The sequence below is a fragment of the Cervus elaphus genome, chromosome 25, assembly GCF_910594005.1.
Source record: "Cervus elaphus chromosome 25, mCerEla1.1, whole genome shotgun sequence".
NCBI classification, from domain to species: domain Eukaryota; kingdom Metazoa; phylum Chordata; class Mammalia; order Artiodactyla; family Cervidae; genus Cervus; species Cervus elaphus.
In genome coordinates this window covers 37,968,403-37,991,629 of record NC_057839.1, presented here as the reverse complement: position 1 = coordinate 37,991,629, position 23,227 = coordinate 37,968,403, and the positions used below count along the sequence as shown (strand labels likewise).

The window sequence follows — 23,227 nt, the reverse complement described above, 5'->3', positions numbered from 1 at the left end:
TCATTTTTGTTGCATAATGTGACAATAGGCAGTTTCAATAGCAGACATCACAATAATGTCAGCAGGGACTTCTCTAGATATGGTAGTTAGTTGCCTGTGATAAGTAAGAATCAAATAACCAGACACATGATCTTTCTATATAAGGTTTGTTTGTACACCTATTGTGGGAAGGCATTTGGGCCAAAATCCAGATACACCCAAAGCACAAACCTAGAAAAATTGGCAAACAACACTTAAAATTTTTACCTAGAAATAGATCTGTGGACCTAATCCCAAAGTTCTCAATAAACAAAACAACTGATTGAACCATAATGCATTTGCCTGTGCTAAAACTGAAGATCATTTATCAAACTGTCCACAGAATCCGTGATTTGAACTGACACTGATGACATAAACAGATAATCAAGATTTTGAGAATTTCATGGCTAGCTCAAGGAATTCAAGGACACTAGTTGAAAAGATGATTAGGATTTGGTTTCTGGACATCTGGCCATGGGATCCAGCCAACCCTCCTCTCTCCTCCCTCCTCTCTCTTCCCATGCTGACCTCTAACAGTTTTCCAATGAGCTACCAAGGAAGGAGCTGACAGATAAGTCCTCCATGCCCTTGAACTTTCCAATGCCTGAGTGCTATGTGGGAAGACAGCCATTTATCACCTTCACAATGGCCAGGAGGCTGCAGGGGCAGGACAGGAGTCTGGTTTCCTGGTTGTTTCTCTGTTTTCTGCAATGGTCTGAAAATGATAAAAGAACTTGTTATCATATCAGCCCTGTGGAGGAAGAAATGTGACATGGGAAAGGGCAGAAATAGCTCAATCTGCATGATCACACAAGTTATGTATGGGTTATATGTATCAGATCTATTTCTGTACAGTCAGATGTTGAAATATTGAGTGCCAAGGTTGTCAAGGTCTGCATAGAGTTTAATAGTCTTCCTAAATATACCTCATTTTATTAATTGCACTCCCTTTACATTTGAACTTTAAGAAATAAAAGTGACAGTTACGTTTTTCTTTTTTAAAAAAAAAGGAAGCCATATCTTAAAAAAAATCTCATGTTTGGAATTTCCCAAGTCTCTGGTAAAATGCCCAAATATCTAGATCTTGGCAAAGTTCCAAGTCATCTCAGAAATGACTCCACAGTGCTTCAGTGAATGGTGGCTTAATGCAAAACATGTTGAGCCTGTGTTGAGTCATTAATTAGTAACATTTATTGAACACTCATTGTATACAAGGCATCATATTAATGCAACATACAAACAAAAATACAAGAAAGGGAGTCTAATTATACTAAGGCAATAAGTAAAGGATGCCTTTTTTAGATAAAAGGAATAGGGTAATGGAGAAACAACTTTATTTATGAACGTCCTTACCTTAACATTGTTCCCTGATAATAAATAAGTGAAAATATGAACTATAAATAGAGAGACACACCAAACTCCAAACCTGTTTTTGTCAAGAAACTTGATGTGAAGCATCTTGGTTAACACTCATAAGTGAGTCAATAAAGGTCATAATGAAGACCGAATTGCTTTTCTCTGTGATATTTTGAGAACTCTGTAGCAAACAGCTCTGATTTCAGCCTTTTAATAATTGACTTAAGGGACAAAAGGTTGCCAGAACTTCTTTCCCCTTAACTTTATGCATCTATAGAAAATCTGGCCCCCATGGAAACTAAATAATTATGAATTTCAAGCAAGATTAATAGGTATTCAGGCTCAACATATCTAGTGGGAAAAAAAATTCATGCAACCTTGAAGTAGAAAACACAGGTTCCTGTAATTGCAATTAGACCTAACTGATATCTATAACATTGGGTTCCTTGCAGATATTTTCCAAGAAGGAATAGGCAGTTTGCTTAATTCAAACACTTTGGAATATAATTGCTAGCTTTATTCATTTTAGAAAAAAAAAAATCCTCTTTTCGGGAAAGGAGAATCCAATGTGTGAGTTTCCTTCCCTGTCAGATTGCTGATCCAGAGCAAAAGTATCATCAACTACAGTAGACTGAATTTTCCCTGCCCTGTCTTCATTGCCCCTTCTTGCTGGGAATAACACGAACCTTTTTCCTTTTGGGAAACCTTTGTGATTCAGTAGCTGTAACCCATTCCTGTCTCCAGAGATGAACACAGGGCTCCAAAGGTCAATCTCTGGCCTCAGTAATTGAGTCAAAGATTGGCCTTGACCCAAGCCAGACCGATGATGCCCAGTTTGGGGATACCTAAATTGGTGGCCGCCATCTTCCTTCTCATGGGAGAATCTTCCTGAGAGTGAAGCTAACACAGAAGAAAGCAGAGCTGAGAGATGGAAAAAAAACCAAAATATACTTGAAACCATCTTTTAAAAAATATTTTGGCCATGACATGTGACATGTGGGATATTATTTCCCAGACCAGAGATTGAACCCACACCCCCTGCATTGGAAGCCTGGACTTTTAACTCCTGGACCACCAGGGAAGTCCCTTGAAGTTGTCTTCTGAGCATCTCAATCCAGCTATAGGTGAAACCTTGATTTTGGCTGACTGACATTCTTAACTCTGTTCCTTACCTGCTCAGGTTTGGGACTTCTACTTGATCACATCCTGCCAAACTTCTTTGGTACAAATTACCTGCCTAGACTCCACTCCCAGCCTTCCAGCCCCCAGTACTCCAGGTAGTACCCTGGAGAACCCCCTCCAGAGTCTTCCTCCCATGAGAACCTGCACAGCACCCTCATTTTGCCCTCTTACGTACAACCTCCCCCACTCCCAACCATCCCATAGGTAGGTCTGGCCTCCAGTTTTAACATGTCCAGCTTGTTCAACCAGCAACTAAACTTCATTCTCTCAAAACCATGCACATTTAGTTCTGTAACCAATAAATCTGTTTTGCTTCCGGTGGTTCAAATTCACTTTCTGTCACTTGCAACTGAACGCCCTTTTAATCATCATAGATGGCAGATAATTTTTTCAAGCATGTTGATTATTTTGGAAGAGTCAAGGGTCAACCAGAATCAGGTTTTTTGAATGTGATAGGCATTCAAGCAGAGAGTACCATTGTGTGCAGGAAATATTTTGTGGTCAAATAAAATGAAACATAATTAATATGAACTAAAATGTGAAACTAATTATACATGCTTCTAGTAATTCCAAAGAGGAGTCTCCATGGTGCCTCTTTAAATTGAAATGGCATTTAAATACATGTTATCATAAGATTGGTAGATAAGTGAATAGCTTCAGAGTAACACACTCAAGTATGACTGACAGGCCACCTGCACTGGTAATTTCTTGGGAGGATGGTTTAAAATTCAGATTCCTTGGACCCATTCCAAGCTCGTTGAATCAGCATCTCTGGGAATTGGACATGAGAATGTTCATTTTGGATAAAATTCCAGGGTATTTTCTAGGCATACAAGAGTTTGAGCACAATTTGCTTCTAAGTCCTGCTTCATATATATATTTTTAGTAAACCTTCAAGTGTCACTGTCTGAATCTAATGAATAATTCTAAGAACATCTCATTATTGATAAGAGTGAAGCTGAATGGGCACACCTATAAAAAGCAGTAAGGTTCAGGTAATTTATAAAGGCTTAGAGGCAGGATGTAGTCAGCTCAGGCTAAGTTCTCTGTGGTAGTTCAGTTCAGTTCAGTCGCTCAGTCTTGTCCGACTCTGCGACCCAATGAACCACAGCACGCCAGGCCTCCCTGTCCATCACCAACTTCCGGAGTTTACCCTAACTCATGTCCATTGAGTCAGTGATGCCATCCAACCCTCTCATCCTCTGTCGTCCCCTTCTCCTCCTGCCCTCAATCTTTCCCAGCATCAGGGTCTTTTCAAATGAGTCAGCTCTTCGCATCAGGTGGCCAAAGTATTGCAGTTTCAGCTTCAACATTAGTCCTTCCAATGAACACCCACCCAGGACTGATCTCCTTTAGGATGGACTGATTGGATCTCCTTGCAGTCCAAGGGACTCTCAAGAATCTTCTCCAACACCATAGTTCAAAAGCATCAATTCTTCGGCGCTCTGCCTTCTTTATAGTCCAACTCTCACATCCATACATGACTACTGGGAAAACCATAGCCTTGACTAGATGAACCTTTGTTGACAAAGTAATGTCTCTGCTTTTTAATATGCTGCCCAGGTTGGTCATAACTTTCCTTCTAAGGAGTAAGCGTCTTTTAATTTCACGGCTGCAATCACCATCTGTAGTGATTTTGGAGCCCAGAAAAATAAAGTCAGCCACCGTTTCCACTGTTTCCCTATATATTTGCCATGAAGTGATGGGACTGGATGCCATGATCTTAGTTTTCTGAATGTTGAGTTTTAAGCCGGAGTTTACCCTAACTTCTCTTTTGCTTTCACCAAGAGGCTCTTTAGTTCTTCTTCACTATCTGCCATAAGGGTGGTGTCATCTGCATATCTGAGGTTATTGATATTTCTCCTGGCAATCTTGATTCCAGCTTGTGTTTCTTCCAGCCCAGTGTTTCTCATGATGTACTCTGCATATAAGTTAAATAAGCAGGGTGACAATATATGGCCTTGACGTACTCCTTTTCCTATTTGGAACCAGTCTGTTGTTCCATGTCCAGTTCTAACTGTTGCTTCCTGACCTGCATACAGGTTTCTCAAGAGGCAGGTCAGGTGGTCTGGTATGCCCATCTCTTTCAGAATTTTCCACAGTTTGTTGTGATCCACACAGTCAAAGGCTTTGGCATAATCAATAAAGCAGAAATAGATGTTTTTCTGAAACTCTCTTGCTTTTTCAATGATCCATCAGATGTTGGCAATTTGATCTCTGGTTCCTCTGCCTTTTCTAAATTGAGCTTGAACATCTGGAAGTTCTCGGTTCACGTATTGCTGAAGCCTGGTTTGGAGAATTTTGAGCATTACTTTACTAGCGTGTGAGATGAGAGCAATTGTGTGGTAGTTTGAACATTCTTTGGCATTGCCTTTCTTTGGGATTGGAATGAAAACTGACCTTTTCCAGTCCTGTGGCCACTGCTGAGTTTTCCAAATTTGCTAACATATTCATTGCAGCACTTTCACAGCATCATCTTTTAGGATTTGAAATAGCTCAACTGAAATTCCATCACCTCCACTAGCTTTGTTCATAGTGATACTTCCTAAGACCCACTTCACATTCCTAAGGACTCCACTCTGCTTCCTAAGGACTTCACATTCCAGGATGTCTGGCTCTAGGTGAGTGATCACACCATCGTGATTATCTGGTTCGTGAAGATCTTTTTCATATAGTTCTTGTTTGTATTCTTGCCACCTCTTCCTAATATCTTCTGCTTCTGTTAGGTCCATACCATTTCTGTCCTTTATTGAGCCCATCTTTGCATGAAATGTTCCCTTGGCATCTCTAATTTTCTTGAAGAGATCTCTAGTCTTTCCCATTCTATTGTTTTCCTCTATTTCTTTGCATTGATTGCTGAGGAAGGCTTCCTATCTCTCCTTGCTATTCTTTGGAACTCCGCATTCAGATGGGTATATCTTTTCTTTTCTCCTTTGCTTTTTGCTTCTCTTCTCTTCACAGCTATTTGTAAGGCCTCCTCAGACAGCCATTTTGCTTTTTTGCATTTCTTTTTCTTGGGGATGGTCTTGCTTCTTGGGAATGGTCTCCGGTACAATGTCACAAACCTCTGTCCATAGTTCATCAGGCACTCTGTCTATCACATCTAGTCCCTTAAATCTATTTCTCTCTTCCACTGTATAATCAGAACGGATTTGATTTAGGTCATACCTGAATGGTCTAGTGGTTATCCCTACCTTCTTCAGTTTAAGTCTGAATTTGGCAATAAGGAGTTCATGATCTGAGCCACAGTCAGCTCCTGATCTTGTTTTTGCTGACTGTATAGAGCTTCTCCATCTTTGGCTGCAAAGAATATAATCAATGAGCCACAGTCAGCTCCTGATCTTGTTTTTGCTGACTGTATAGAGTTTCTCCATCTTTGGCTGCAAAGAATATAATCAATCTGATTTCAGTGTTGGCCATCTGGTGATGTCCATGTGTAGAGTTTTCTCTTGTGTTGTTGGAAGAGGGTGTGTACTATGACCAGTGTGTTCTCGTGGCAAAACTCTATTAGCCTTTGCCCTGCTTCATTCCGTACTCCAAGGCCAAATTTGCCTGATACTCCAGGCATTTCTTGACTGCCTACTTTTGCATTCCAGTCCCCATAATGAAAAAGACATCTTTTCTGGGTGTTAGTTCTAAAAGGTCTTGTAGGTCTTCATAGAACCATTCAATTTTAGCTTCTTCAGTGTTACTGGTTGGGGCATAGACTTGGATTATGGTGATATTGAATGGTTTGCCTTGTAAACAAACAGAGATCATTCTGTCATTTTTGAGAATCTCTGTGGTAACAAGTGGCCTAAAATATTAACGGCTTACAACATCAAAGGTTGACTTTTTATGCATTTACATATCCATCACAGAACACTCCAGAACTCAGGGCTATTGGAACAATCTTTCTCTGGGACATAGCTGGTCCTGTATTGGAGGGTAAAGGGAATAGGGGTACCTCAGGCTGGCTCTTAAAGTCTTTGCTCAGAAGTGATACATGTTACTTGCAGCCATATTCCATTGACCAAAGCAGGTTACACTGTTCTTGTGTTCAGTGGAGTAGGGAGGGGTAATCCTATAGAAAAGGATACTAAAGGGAAGAGCAGCAAACATTTTGAATGGAAATATAATCTACTGTATAGGACATTCGACCAAGAAGGTTATGTGCTCTTGAAAAACATGGGAGAGCCTATGGTAAGATAAGTTTGGGGACTGCTGCTTACTCTAGCCACTTCTGGAGCTGCACAATGTAACCCAGCATATTAAAGGCTCTCAGAAGTCTTGCAATAGAAAACTACTAATATTATTAACCCCAAGTTTCCAAGCTTTGTTTCCATGGTGTTTTCAAACACCATCTCAACACATGTCAACAATTTGACATTGACAAAGACATCATTTGTGCTGTAGACAAAATAATATTTTCTTCTTCTATGACTACAAAGCAGGCATGTGGGATGTTCCTAGTAGAATATTGCATAATAAATTTTATGTAGCCTCAAGCTATTCATGTTTTTTAAAAAAATCCTGATATTCTACTAAGTCATCAAAAAAGCCTGGGGAATTCTATGCAAATATCTCTCTTGTTATTCTAACTAGTTAAAGTCTGTTGAACTTTAGTAGCATTATTAGAGAGCACTTAAGAAGTAAATCTAATAAACCAGTTCTTCCAGGTATGATGAGAGTATTCCAGAAAAGATTTTATTTTAAAATCTTCCTCATTTCCATGTTTGGGATTAGGCAATTCCTGTAAATTGAAGCAATGCATTTTTTCCCCCATTTATGGGAACTTGTCATTTTACAAGCTAATCAGCAGTTCTGTACTTACAAATAAACATGAAAGTACTCAAATCTATCAGCAACATGATGGGGGAGGTCATTTCCTACTTTTTCTCTGCCTCCACCCAACACATCCTTGTATCCCTGCTGGGATGCTGGTGATGTACAATGTTTTTGCTGCCGTGTAAGTGGAGGGTGTTGTTTCTCAAGTTACTGTGTGGCTAGAGCATGCCACAAACAGAGGTGGTTGTGGTCATTGCCCAGTTTTTCCACGGTTTAGTCACTGGTGATGAACACCATTTTTGAAAACCCATGCTCTGTTCTCTGATGCTTTCCCCTGCTTTATCACTGCCTCTCAGTCTTTCCCTGGCTCCTCTTCCTGATCTAGTCATCACATAATGGAGTTCTTCTGATTAGTCTCTTGACCTTTTCTCAGCTCACTCTGCATATGCCTGCCAATGTGAATGAGTCTACTTTCTAGGCTTGGGCCCCACCTGGCTCTATCTCCAGCTTGCTCCTGAGATTTAGTGTGTGTGTGTGTGTATGTGTGTATTTGTGTGTGTTAGTTGTTCAGTCATGTCTGATTCTTTGCGACCCCATGGACTATACCCACCAGGCTCCTCTGTCCATGGAATTCTCCAAGCAAGAATACTGGAGTGGCTTGCCATTTCCTCCTCTAGAGCATCTTTCTGACCCAGGGATTGAACCTGGGTCTCCTGCATTGGCAGGCAGGTTCTTTGCCATCTGAACGACTAGAGATACCTCCCTCCCTGAGCTTTGGTATCATATTCTAATTGCCGAGAGATGGTCTCCACTTGGTGCTGCATATCTGCCTCAAAGTGAATGTATCCCAAACAAAACTCTTCATTTTCCTCCCAAACTTGTTCTAATATTCTGTTTCCCATTCATTGTTTCACTACTTATTTAGTCTCCTGATTAAAAATGGGACATTATCTCTGACCCCTCCATGTCTTCTACCCAAGACTCCAACTCATGCCTGTATTCAGTGCAATATCAGAAGTATGAGACTTAAGACTTCCTCTCTATCTCCACGTACTGTCTTGATTCAGATGCCAAATCATCTGCCTGGATACTGAGAGTGTGGTATCATGGTGAAAAGTATGGGTTCTGGCAGCCAGACAGCTTGGGATGGAATTCTGACTCTAACCACTTCTATAGACTGATGAGGCCAAGTTATTCAACCTCCCTGTGCCTGAGTTTCCTCTTCTACAAAAAAGGATCATTACGTTGTGCTGTGCTCAGCCACTCAGTCACGTCTAACTCTTTGTGACCTCATGATCTGTACCTCGCTAGGCTCTTCTGTCCGTGAAATTTTCTAGGCAAGATCAGTTGCCTAGATCAGTTGCCATTTCCTACTCCAAGGGATCTTCCCAACTCAGGGATCAAACCTGCATCTCCTGCATTGACAGGCAGATTCTTTACCACTGTGCCACTGGGAAGCATAAGGATCCTTCTAGTCACTAAACAGGGCTGTTGTGAGGATTACTTTGGTAAACATATATGAAATGTCTAGCACATAATAAATGCACATTGAGTGTTAGTTACTAGTATCATAACAACATCTTAGCTCATTTCACTGGTACTAGTATTTTTCCATTCTCATTAGAATCACCTTCCTGAGATAAATCTTATGTCACTCCTTACCTTCTACTTACTTTCTATCATTTAAAGAATAAAGTTAACTTTCCTAGCAGGACATGTAAGACCCTTCAAAAATCTCTTCCTAACTGCCCTTTTGGGTTTATTTCTGGCCACATGAGGCTTTAAATACCAGCTCTGCACTAAATTTCTCACCATTTCCCACCACTCTATATCCACTGATACTTCTGCACCCTTGTACATACTACTTCCACGTTTGTCAGCTTTCCTAAGTTGTGCTGCCTTAACAACCATCCCCAGGTCTCAATGGTTTTCAACAACATAAATTTCCTTCTTACTTAAGTTATAGGCTGTCTGCAGGACAGCTTCAACTCTACTCCAGAAGTCTCCTTTACTCTGAGATCTACACTGAATAAGCAGTCCCTTTCTGAAAATGGTTTTCCATGTGGCAGAGGGGAAAGAGTGACCTTGGAATGTTATGACAGATCTTAAAGGTTTTGTTCAGAAATGGCACAAAACACTTCTATGCAGATTTTATTGGCCAAGGTAAGTAACTCGGCTAAGCCTGACTTTAATTAGGGTGGGGAGATACAACCTCTCCTGTCCCTACATATCTCTCCCTATATTAGGAAGAAGAAACTAGCAATTAGAAGCAATAATATAGTCTCCCATCATTCCCTATATTTGAAACACCCTCACATGTCCCTGCTTTACCCATTTTTCAAAATCTTCTAAGCCTTGTTATCACTTCCCTTATGGAATTTTTCTGTTGGCACCAGACAGTTAGCTCATTTCTCATCATTCTCTCAGGGCTCCAGCCCCATTTTTAATAAAGTGCTTGTCAAGCTATTATTAAAAGTATGTGTTTACATCCCCTTTTCTCTCATGGGCAAAGGCTACACCTTCTCAATTTCTCTATCCCTGGCTCTAAGCATCCTAGGACTCAGAACATGTCAACAGAATGAATGAATGAGGCAGTTTGTTTCTTGGCCATTTATAGGCAAGGTTGGTTAAGCTTTTCTGCTAATACACAGTGGGAGGTGGCCAAGTAACTAAGTAACTCCTTTATGCAGGCAGAAAGGAGACTTAAAGACCAGTGAAAAACGCATGTGCCTTTTTCCCTCCATGCCCACCAAATATTATGTCATTTTCTTATTTTGCCCTTAGTCCATGGCTATGCACCAAGACAAAATGCTTTGGAAATATACTATCTGTGCAGGTAGCCTTGGGAATTTATATACATGCAATATTCAAACGAAAGCAGGCTGTGCCTATATAGTTTGTTAAAACTTTGTTTCAAATCCAGTTATCTACTGAAAAGACTGTACCAGTAAAATTGTTTTGATGAACTATCAAGAGGTCTTATCTTCGGCAGCTTTTTGGGAAGATACTAAATCAAATTGACAAAGTATTCAGTTTTACCTCCCAAGTATTGCAGGCTCATTCTCTGTCATCTCTCTCCTCTGGCACCGTCTTAGTTTAGGTTCTTATCACTCCTTGCACACATGCATGCTAAGCTGCTTCAGTCATGTCTGACTCTTTGCAACCCTACGGACTGTAGCCCATCAGGCTCCTCTGTCTATGGGAGTCTCCAAGCAAGAATACTGGAGTGGGTTGCCATTTCCCCTTCCAGGGGATCTTCCCAGCCCAGGGACTGAACTGGCATCTCGTATGTCTCCTGCATTGACAGGCAGGTTCTTTACCACTGAGCCACCTTGGGAAGCCCTCGTCACTCCTTACCTGCACTTTTACTACAAACTCCTTCTTGGTTTCTCTCTGCCCAGAATTTCCCCCTCCAATCAAGCATGACTTAATTGATGAAGGATGCATTTTCATTAGGCATCACCTTCCTTCTACACTCTCTCCAATGCCCTCTCTTTCAGTTCATTTCAGTTCAGTTCAGTCACTCAGTCGTGTCCGACTCTTTGCAACCCCATGAATCGCAGCACGCCAGGCCTCCCTGTCCATCACCAAGTCCCGGAGTTTACCCAAACTCATGTTCATTGAGTTGGTGATGCCATCCAACCATCTCATCCTCTGTTGTCCCCTTCTCCTCCTGCCCTCAATTTTTCCCAGGATCAGGGTCTTTTCAAATGAGTCAGCCCTTCACGTCAGGTGGCCAAAGTATTGGAGTTTCAGCTTCAACATCAGTCCTCTCTTTACATGTCCTTCAACAGGGTTAAGTCTTGTCCCTCTATATCTTTATATCATCATGTTTTATCACATCACATTGTAATTGTTTGTTTATATATCTGTTTCCTCTTAATGGAATAAGAGTTTTATGAGAGTAAGTGTTAGTGGTGTAAGATTCATCTCTTAATCAGAGCAAAGTGCCTTTGAACACACATAAGATGCTCAATTAATGTTTGGTACATTGAGGTCCTGTTGAACTGAAGGCAAACTTACAGCTTACACATTTTGTGCTAAATAATACAGTACAGTTGAAAGGAGATTTTGATCTGGGCTTTTAATATGTGATTTTCATGATTGATGAAGAATGCAGTGTTTATGTTTTGATTTAATTTATATGAATTTTAACTTTTATATATAAGCTCTGTGCAAAACTTTTTGGAAATGAACTAATTCTCACAAGAATTTTAGTAGACTAAGAAAAAAGTCTATAAAAATTATCCTTCGTAAGACCTTGTATGGCTAAAGAAAATTTTTAGAAGATACAATGCCTCTTTATTATCCTTGCCACTGAAAACAAAAATGAAATTTTTACTGAGATATAAAAACTAAAGAAAGAAAGAGAATTTAAGTTATGTGTGCCTTAGAAAAACAGTATGACATGCTAATTTGGCCAGATCTCTTGAAAGAAAAGAAGCCAAGTGCAAATTACGTTTATCTAATTTAGCTCGAGAATGAAATTTTCAGTTTTGGTAACTCTAACACATGTTATGTAAGAGATCATGAGTATGAGACGGAGAGAAAAAGGGCGAAAGAAGTTGTAATTAAAGTAAATCTTCCCAGAACCCTGGATTGCACCAGGAACGTGGCCAGAATAAGCAAGGCTACTGACTTTTGCCAGGGTCATGTTTAGAGGTTACTTTATCATACCCCTTGCTCAAAAAACATAATTTGAGCTAAGAAGGGTTCCCAATGTTCAGTGATCTCCATGTGCTTCCCATTAGGGTCGGAAGAAGAAATGCTGTGGTGTCTTCCGCAGACGGAATGGAATGGGAGTTTTCAGATCTCTTTCCGACTTGGCAACAGATGCCAGCCTGGACATCAGGAAGGCCCAGCTATTTCTAGAGTACAGGGGCACACAGCCATAGCGACACCTAGGAACCACTGCAAATAGTTACTTACTCCTTTTCCAGACAGGAAAGCATCTAGTTCAACTCAGAATTGTTATCTACCTTAATCTAAACAACATTATGACTTTTGAAGTCTAAGTTAAGAGCAAAATATTATTAGTGATTTCCTTTGCTAGCGAGCTCAGATTTAGAAGCCCCCTGAAATGGCCTGTCAAATCTTCATTCATTCACCTACTCCCTACCAAGAGAGAAGGACAGATCACATAGGTCAATTAATCCCTTCTCCTAACTCCCATCAGCAACCAGGATAGTGTGAAGGCCAAACCAAGGGGAGTATCATGGTCAGTTGCTTATCCAATATCCACTTCCCTCTTTTTCCTCACTTAACACTTGTCCAGCTAAATATTCTCTTTTCCAGCCAATAAAACACAAGGAGATGTTTGCCTGGGAGTTCTGATAAAGCCTTTGCCTTCCTGTTAGAAGGAGACAGAGATAACATTCTCTTCCTGCTTTCACAGCACATATGATGTCAACTACAGCAAACATCTTGGAACATCTTGAAACATAAGGCTCTAAGGATAACAGAGCAGAAAGATAGAATGACCTGGGTCCCTCATGGCATTATGAACTATAAACAACTCCAGCAATCACTTCACTCTGGATTTTTGTAATGAGTGAATCCCCTATTCATTGAAGCTACTATGGTTTGGGTTTTCTGTTACTTGCAGTCAAACATATCCCTAACTTATATACCAAGTCTATTAACAGAAGCTCGATTAGGGATTCTCAGAGGAAAGGCTACTAGTCTCAGGCCACTAGCAGTAGAAAGATAACAGTTTAGAAGAGGTAGAAGCTGGTCAGATTTTTCTCTCCATTTGCAAATGTCCCTTCATTTCCCCTGCAACATCCTCATGAAATTTTGGACCAGTCATCCTGCTCACGCCTAGTTGCTCAGTGGTGTCTAACTCTTTGCAATGCTGTGGACTGAGACCCATCAGGCTTCTCTGTCCATGGGATTTTCCAGGCAATAATACTGGAGTAGGTTGCCATTTCCTCCTCCAGGGAATCTTCCTGACCCAGGAAGTGAACCCACATCTCCTGCATCTCCTGCATGGGCAGGTGGATTCTTTACTACTGAGCCACCTGGGAAACCCCAGATCAGTCATAGAAGATGGAATTAAAAGTTCCCATTTTAAAATATCAGTCCTGATATATGATGTACCAATATTATGACTTCATTGCTTTGAATCATAAAGTTTCTTCCAGTACTAAGAATCATTAGCATCTATCCTGCCCCTGTTAGATTTCAGCAGAGTTTGTAACTTAAGAGGCTTAGTTGATTGAAAATAATAGAAGTCTTACACTTATTTATAATTTTAAATAAAAGAAGATATGGCTCTATCTCATCAAATTTTACCTAATCCCATCTCTATTAGGAAAACTTTATCTTTAAATTCCAGTGGGAGGTACAGTTCTAACCTTTTATTACTCAAGTTTAAGATTCACGTATAAGACTTTCATGTGGATTCTATAATTATCTTTTGCAAATTATGTTTTTATATGATATTCATTGCCATCATTTCCCAAGTGCTAACATGTAGGTTTCTATAGGCATAGATCATATTTCTGTATTTTTTTTTATAAAAAAAAGACTGGTAACATCTGGTTGATGGACTGGGTTATGGATGTGTGCACCTGGAGTACAGCCAGGCCCATGCAAACATACAATTACACTCGATCCATCACATCAAAGCCATTTTCTATCCTGGCTCCAATTTTGGTTTGGCACATTGCTTCATCTTGTTCTGCTCTAAAACTCTGCAATAGTATTGAAAAGAATGAATAGAAATGGGCAACTTGCTAATCTACTTTTAACTCTCCCAACTGGAGAGGTGCCCACCGAAGAATTTAGAAATGAAACAAATTCATCACTTAAACATTTCTATTAATGATAATAGCCACCATTGGCTGAGATATTTACCAGGTGCTAAGAGAGATTCTGAACTCTGTGCAGACATCTGGCCCTCACACATCTGGGAGGAGATCTCAGTCTCCCGATAGAAAGTCCTTCGTGCATCCAGTCAATGCATGTTACAAGCAGCCTCTGGGCTGGACTCTGGGACTGCAGTAGAGAAAAAGGCAAACCTGCCGCTCCCCACTCCACGCTGGGCACCACTTTCTGCATATACACAGATGTCTCATGCAGTCTAATGGAGGGCTGGGGGAAGAGATATCCCAGTGCAACAAGAGGGAAGAAAGAGGGAAACTAGGGAGCATAATGACAAGCCCTAACTTCGAGGGGGACAGGAGGTAAAATCTTACTGAGAAAATGATGTTTAAACCTAGACATTCAGGGTTAGTCACTATAAATGGGAGAAGAGGTACTGGCACTGGGGATGAAATACTTCCAGGCAGATGAGACAAGACATGGTAGGATAACACGGGGTCAAGAAAGGGCCAGAGAGCAGTTTGGGGGACTGAAAAAGGACACTGCTGGGAGAGCTAAGAGAACCAGGGAGAGATGTGAGAGGGACACTGCTGTGTGGGGCCATGCTTGGGACTTTATCCTAAAGGCAAGGTGAAGCCATCTAGAGTGGTAATTGTCACAGTTTTGTGTGAGTGTGAATGTGTGTGTGTGGGGGGGGGTAGTAAAGACGGTGGGGTGAGGAGGGAGAAGAATAATCAGATTTAAATCAGAGAAATTCCCACCTTTGTCCAAAGTCACTCCAAAGCTAGAATCTGATCTCAGTGGGCTTGATTCCCAGCATTTGCTCTTTACCCATCATTCTCTACCATCTTCTAACTTTACCAGCTCTCTGCTAGGCAGGGTGCATGCATGCTCAGTTGGTAAGTCTTGTTCAACTCCTTGTGACCTCATGGACTATAGCCCTCCAGGCTCTACTGTCCATGGGATTCTCCAGGCTAGAATACTGGAGTGGGTATCCATACCCTTCTCCAGGGGATCTTCCCCACCCAGGGATGGAACCCTTGCATTGTAGGCAGATTCTTTACCATTTGAGCCACTAGGAAAGCCAAAGCATGATATGAGACTCTCCAATTAGTCCCCTTGGCTTTAAGTAATTTTAACCAAACTTATTGTTATAAAGCCCCATACAAGTCATTACTTCATAGAAAAAAAAAATGGATTTTCAATTCTTGCTAAATCCCAAAGTACATTTTTAACTTTCCAATTTTTTTTTCTTTTAGGTTAGAAGTTGTATCCACTTAGAATTATTAGTAGGACATATGATTTTGCTCAGACAAATAAGGAATAAAATATAAAATTCAAAGGTAATATTTGTTTAGGTCTTTGAGTACCTTTTTAAAAAGGCCTTAGATCCCTGAGGATTAATCAAGCACCTCTCAGATTTTGTCTTTCATAGCTCAAGAAAGGAATGGCTTCTAGTATGATAAAAGGTATATTAAGACCTGAACTGGGGAACTTGCCTGAATGTTTTTCTTTAGAACTAGGTTTGCTTTGGCAAATTTTATAAAATGCTCCAAGCTTTTCACTTTGTTTTCCAGATTATTTACCCAGTCTAAACCATCTGTCTATAGGTTAGCAGCATTTTTATATACTCTATCTATCAGAATTAAATGAATCAGATTATGCACATATTTCTTAGTATTAATTTAAATTGAGGCGATCTAGACACTACTGTCATTTACCACAATTATGTTCTTTAGAATACTGCCTTCTTAAAGTGTCAAGCTAAACCCTCCCCCTTTTTTTTACAAGTAACTACTGATCTTGCTAGATCATGTTTAAACCTGAACTAGTAATGCATAGTGTTATACTTCAAAGAACTACAAATCTTAAAGTGCATGCTCCTTAATCATAAAAAAGAATAAAATGGATCAAAATGATTTTGCCTATTAAAAATAATTAGATTTTTAACAACAGTCAGTTCTCAAATAAGTGAAATTGAATCCCACATTGTATGGGAAAAAGCTTGTTCTTAAAATGCTATAAAATTCAAAACTGGTGTCATTAAATCTAGCCAATTAGGGGAGAGGGTAAGGATAAGATTTGATTGCCTTATTCAATTAAAGAACACTATGTAGAAAATATCGGAATAAAATTACAGCATGATTCAAATTTTACTTATGAATTGGAAAAGAGGTCAGAAGGCAAAAAAGAAAGCATGTGTGCATGTGTGCGTGTGTTTGTGTCCTTCCCCGCCCCTCCTTTGTCCTCAGGCAGGATGTAGCCCCATTTAAAAATGGGGTCCCTAGGGACAGGAAAAAGCCCTTAGCTAAATCTTCCAGATCAACGTGGAAACTCAGAATGACTACGGTGGGGGTGGTAAAATTTGTTCTTTTCACAATTTAGAAACTCTCTTCTCTTAATTAGAGCTAGATCTTTTGCATGTTTTTCTCATTTAATTTTCAAAAGCCCAGAGGTGGATCACATATTGATTAGTACCATCTGATATTATTCTGAGACCCATTCCATCCAGTAACTTATCTTCTGGATGATTAAGTGACTTTACTAAGTGACTTAGTAAAGGCAAGATCTAGAATTAGTTTCAAATATTGTTTTTTATTTTCCCTTTCTGTCCTAAATACAAAGATATAGACTTTTATTGCTTACCTTTTGGCAATAAATTATTTCCATGAGAGAACAGATTGCTAAAAAGGATCCTTCAATTCTGATGGGTAGAGACAGATTCTGTAGGGGAGGTTGATTTGCAAACTGGGGACTTTCTGGGACCATTGGACAAATAGAGATGAGAGGAGGGTATAGGAGGTGAGAGAGGGATGATGTAATGTAGGGAGGTGGGAAAATATTTTGTAACTTTTCCTTGGACCCTAAAGACCCAAGTACCATTGTGAACAGCATTTTGGTGTTTCCTTGACATGATGTCTCCACCCTTGTGCCGGGCATAGCATACAAAGGGGAAGCAGCCATCCTATTATGGTAATACACGTAACTGGGGACCTGCATATAACTGCTACTTCAAAGGGGAAAAACACTTTCAATAATGATAGCAAATAGGAAGAAAAAATGGCATTTATGAAGTACTTATTACACATCAACTATCCTCATTGTTAAAAATTATTAACATTTATCGGGTCTTATGTACCAGACACTGTTCTAAGATCTTTGCATATATCATCTCACTTAATTCCTACAATTACTCAGTCAAGTAGATACCATCACTATCTTCCTTCAGAGAAAAAGAAATAAAGACCCAGGCAGGAAAGCTACTTGTCCAAGAACACAGGAGCCAAGCCCAGGGATCTGACTCCAGGGACTCTAGATGAGTTACACATTTCATTCAAAAGATTTATGTTGACTCCTTCCTCCATGCCAGACTCTGAGCAAAGCTGACACAATCCCTGCTCTCTTGGAACTTACATTTTAGCATGGAGAGACAGTAGGCAAGTGATGATATAAACAAATGGGTCACTGCAATGGCGCTGAAGCCTCTGAAGGGTTTATGCAGTGCTATGCCCTGGTCTCCCGTAGTCATCACGACACTGCTATTCCTATTCTTCACCACAGAAGCAAGGTTTAGGGAGAGAGAGAAAACATACTTGAGCACTTGGCTGAGGACAATTGACTCAAACTCTCCCAAGTTATGAATCAATTATTTTACTCAGGGGTATGTCACATTTAGTGGCCATTAGCAAATCATTTAACTTGGAATCCTAAATGGTAATTACACGCACACTAAGAGTTTCAGAACATGAGTTTTACTTTAGCACACTCACCCTATTTTTAACTGCAGAGACTTCCTACTGCTTATGTAACAGAGACCAGGCATGGGCACACAGGCAAGGCAGACTCAGCCAGGGAGGCCACGCTTATACTGCAACTTTTCATCTGTTTTGTGGAATGTAGGCTTTGGATGAAAGACTGTGTTTATCTCTGTCCAAAGCACTGGAAATAAAAGGTCTGTGCAGATGTTTTAAGGACACCATATAGACTATTCACAAACTTTTGTGGTCAGTTGAGCCACTAGAGTCAGGACCAATGACTCACTCTGAACTGGGTTCCGTTGGTTCTTAAAATATTGTTTTAGTCTTGTCCTTAACAAAGTTAACGTGTTCATCATCGACACTACTAGCTGGGGAAGCGGGTGGTGGGGGTGAGATTGTGTGAAATATTCCATGTGATCACAGCCTATTTCCAGTGCCCTAGTCATTCCCAGGCTACTTTTGACCCAAGAAGCATTTTAATGGGGGAGGCAGGTCAAACCAGAGCCTCTGGTCCAGACCCTTCATTTTATGAAGGAGAAAGCTGAGCCTCCGGTAGGACCAAGGTCATGGGCCTGCTGGTGGCACAGAAAGCCAGCCTCCTGAGAACCCCTAGCCACAACTCCTGACTCACACCATGCTGAGTTCTGAGACGAAACTCTTAATTCCCTTCATTTCCTTTGATGTTATTATTTCTTCTCTTCCTCCTCTTTCAACCCTTCAAAATTGTGTGACAATCTTCTAAAATGGCACGTATGAACCCACTTATAATGGCTTATAGTGACTGCCAACTAAAGCATGAGTTATGTAATTCTACTCTGTTTTCTAGGGTATGGAGTCTTGAACAGAAAACATTTAACAGAGACATAAAAAGGCATAGATAAGGAACATGGGAGAGCCTCATACATTAAGTACATTTTATAAGATATCTTAATGTTCTGGGTAAGAAAAGAATATATTTGCTGGTAATAAATGTGACCGATGTGAGAACTGTGTATTTTAGTGATAAACGGGGTCAGGCAGAATTCAGTTACTTTTCTAATTTGTCAGAGAGGATTCAAGAGGACAGGGAGGATTCAAGTATGAAGAAGGGGAAATTCTGAATGCTATCAGGATGGGTGATCTGGCTGATGCAAGAACTTCGATCTGTGCTGTCCAGTACAGTAGCTATTGGCCACATGGGCTATTTAAGTTGAAATTATTAACATTAAATAGAATGAAAAAATTCAGTTCCTCCATTGCACTAGCCACATTCCAAGTGCTCAATAAGTAACATGAAACTAGTGGCTACTGTATTGGGTGGCAGAGATGTAGAGCATTCTCATCACTGCCGAAAGGTCTTTGGGACAATACTGACACAGAAGATGCATGGTAGAAGGGGAGGGATGGATAAGTGGAGAAAGGGGACCATAAAGTAATTCAAAAAAGTGGTACTAGATAAGAAAAAATTAGGGAAATGGTATACACTGAAGGGATCCCGAGAAAGAAATTAAACTAGATTTCCTCTTTGATTCAAGGCATTGACTAACTTTTTTTTTAAATGGTATGTCTCTGGGCAGAAGCAACCTTGTGGTTTTAGCTGGTAGATATTCCTTTGTACAAAGAAAAGTATACCTTCAACCAAACTATGGAACAGTAAAAAGATCAATGGTTTCTAGGGCCTGGGGAAGGGAAGCAAGGGAGGGAGTTATGAGAAGTGAAACACAGGGGGTTTTTAGAGCAGTGAAACTCTTTTGTGTGATACAAACGTGGTGACTACAAGACATTGTGTACTTGCCAAAACCTGTACAACTACAAAGAGGGAGACCTAATGTAAACTATGGACTTCAGTTCATAATAATGGATTAATATGGGCTCATCCATCATAACAGATATACCCCCAACTAGTGCAAGATGTTAATAATAGAGGAAATGGGAGGAGGTGGGGTGGGAGGCGGTGGGTGGGAACATGCTGGAACGCCCTGTACTTTCTGTTCAGTTTTTCTGTAAACCTAAAACTGCCCTAAGAAATAAAACTTATGAGTTAACTATTTCTCATAAAATATTTTCAAGCACTCTTAACGTCTTCATTTTCATGTAAACACTGAGATGACAATAAAACACATTAACCTAGTCTCAGCTGATAATCTAATGTAACTATGTGTTCATAGAGAGAGAGATATACGTATATACATACTTGTCATGTAGAAAGAAAACAGGAGTGTACCTTCTTGCAACTGTCCACAGTACAGTGTCAGGCACTCATCTTGGTGAGCACGAGCTGGATTTAAGTCCACACTTGCTGCCTTCTTCGGGTGTCTCTCTGCAGTGCACGAACTGCATAGCTGTAAGCAGTGGGTCTAGGGGACCCCAGCCATTGCTATTATGGGGTTCCAAACAGTGACTGGAGACAAAGGAGGACCCTATGTCTAGGGCGCCAAACTGAAGGAAGAGTCTGTTAAGAAGAGATCATAGTAAACCACATAAGAAGAAAAAAAAAAAAAGAACCTGACATTCAGAAGCAGCAGAGAAGTTAAGTGGTAAAACGTCAAAAAGGATGAGAGAAACAAAACCAGGAAGACAGGAGCCAAACCACAGCAATACTGTACCTGGAAGCCTAGATAGAGCAGCAGCCACAGCTCCCTCTTGGAGCTGGAATTCAGAGCCGATAGTGGTCTTGGCGAGTGCAGTTCTGCACAGTGAAAGGCAGGGTATCTGGTGGGAGAGACAACTTGGAGAGAGGGTTAGGATTTGAGGATGGCCACTCCAGGAGGCTATATATACTCATATGGCATAGGCTGGGGGGTGGAGGAAAAGAGGAGAAACAATGCATCCCAACAATGCCTGGAATGCATCAGTTGTGCAAACCAAAACTCCTGGGAAAACCAAGCTGTGTCTTGGATTGTGGTTCAAGGAACTAGTAATGGGATACAAAGCTTTTCCTTCCAGGCTAACAGCGTGAGCCCAGCGCAGGATAGGAGTTAGCAAAGTGCTTTAGACGGCAGAGTGAAAGGAAATGATGGGGCCAGCCTGACCTTCTAGTATTTTGAGTAATCCTGAAAAGAACCACCTGCCACAATAGGTAACCCTAGCAGCCAGCTTCATGGAATGACTGGGAAGGGAAGCTGAATTGTGATATCCACTTCATTCTCAGCACCCAGGGGAATCTCTCTAGAACAGAACTGGAGCACTGTAGAAAATTTCTACTGCCCCTGGGAAGAGAGATCAGGGCTTCCCTAAGCTTGGGCCTTGGACTCTGCATTCAAATCACCCTGGGATACTTATTAACAAGGCAGGCTTCCCAGGGCCCAATTTGGACCAAGTGAAGCTGTGTCTTTAGGGATGGGGCTCTGGACACCTGCATTTTCATCAGGTCCCTATGTGTTTCTTAGGTACTCGGCATTTTGAGGGTTACGGATAGAGACATGTTTCTCAGCTTGCATTAAAATCACCGGGAGGGCTGGGTAGTGCAGATGGTGGCCCCACCTCCAGAGGTGCCAAATTCACTATCTGGGATGGAGCCAGAGAATCAACATTTCTAACAAGTTCCCAGGTGATGCTGCTGGCTTTTGGGCCCGCACTTTGAGAATCACTGCAACACGGAGAGAATCCCTTCACCAGGAAATTTCTTAAAAGCTATGAAAAGTATAAAACTCCACTAATCATTCATCCGCATAGTTGAGCTAGTTCCTACCACCTCGGTATTCAGATGACTAATACCCATGACCTCTTTCTCACCTTGTTAGATAACTTGAAGCTGTAAACTGACAACATGAAAAGGGATCTCACCTGGCCAGCCCTAATCTTGTCTCTTGTCCTGCTTCCAAATATTTATATTATCACAAGCCCCGTCCTTTCCCCCTGTTTGGCGGTGACCTGCAGAAAATCACTCAGCTTTGTGTTATCCTGGACTTCAGCAACTCAAATCAACCCTTTCCTTTACTTGCCATAAAGAGATAAGCTGCAAAACAAAACAAAACAAAAAATAAATTAAAAAAAAATGCTTATGAAAAAACAAAAAAGAGAAACCTGAAAATATTCTGAAATTCATAAAGTGTTATTTTGGGGAGTCTTCTGGGACAGGATGTCCCCATCATTAGCGAGAGGAAGCTCCGCTTCTGATAAGCACTATTTGGCCTCTCACAGATCAAAGAGAGCCATTTACTGAAGGAAGGGATGGAAGTATTTGATGGGGCCCTTCGGCAGACTCCTCGTAAACAGGATAGGCTCTATCAATGAAAGCATATACGCAGCCAGGCCACCGTCCCCAGAAACAATGGAAGAGCAACAACAGTAGGTGGCAAGGAAAAGAGCCTCGGTCCTGGCAAGACTGTTCTGCCAAGAGAGTGGCTGTAAACAGGATTAGTCGTAATGAGATTATCAACTCAGGACCTGGAGGTCTGAGTTGGAGAGTTCAGTGTTGCACGAAGGAGAGACACAGAAGTAGCTTGTAGGGTGAGAGGATGACAAAGCAAGGGGCAGGGTCTTTCCCTTCCTGGAACCTGCTGGACCAGGGATGCCCTCTCTCCTGGGCTGAAAAAGTAGTGTGATTGCAAACACTGCTTTGAAGGAGCAGAAGAACCAGGAGCTAAAGCCTTGAAGAAGTGCTTCTCAATCAGGGGACATTAGCAGTACCTGGAGACATTTTTGGTTGTCATAACTGGTGGGGGCAGGGTGCTATTAGCATCTAAGGGCAGAGGCCAGGGAAGATGCTCGGCATCTTACAATGCATAGGACAGCCTCCCACTTCCAATAAAGAAACACCCAGCTCCAAATGCTTGAGAGGGCTTCCCCAATGGCTCAGTGGTAAAGAATCCACCTAGTAAAGAAACTGCAGGAGATGCAGGTTCTATCCCGGGGTGAGGAAAATCCCCTGGAGGAGGAAATGGCAACCCACTCCAGTATTCTTGCCAGGAAATTCCATGAACAGAGGGGCCCGAGGGGCTACATCCACAGGGTGGCAAAGTGTCAGACACAACTGAGCAACTGAGCATCATGCACACATGCAGGAAAATGATTGAGAACACCTGGGCTGGGGTGGTTACGAGGGACTCCAGATAGGGTTTTGATAAATGACAAGCTGGATACTGAGCATGATAAGTGAGGGGAGGTGAGAGGCAGCTGGAGGGAGGAGGGAGTGGGAAGAGTGAGCAAGCATTTATTAAACCCGAAACTTGAAGTCATCACTTCCCAGGTGAAAACTGGTTCAAAACACAGAATCATTTATGTATAAAGCACAGATATGTCCATGGCACCTAAACATATGAATATTTTCTGTGATATTAAAACTTCATAGGAGGCAGCAGAGTGATTAGAGGAAAAAAAAATGTCTCAAAAGGCTCCTT

At 41.1% G+C, this 23,227-nt stretch overlaps 1 protein-coding gene across 1 annotated transcript in view; it reads right to left on the bottom strand.

The window, feature by feature from the left end:
* LIFR (LIF receptor subunit alpha) overlaps positions 1–20,625 on the bottom strand; it is a 115,967-nt gene extending 95,342 nt beyond the window's left edge. Inside the window, exons 1-2 of the mRNA XM_043887143.1 lie at positions 20,492–20,625; positions 20,110–20,337 (exon numbers count right to left, since the gene is read on the bottom strand). The gene's annotated coding sequence lies outside the window, so the exon portion shown is untranslated. The remainder of the gene's footprint in view (positions 1–20,109; positions 20,338–20,491) is intronic.
* Positions 20,626–23,227: the final 2,602 nt, after the last annotated feature.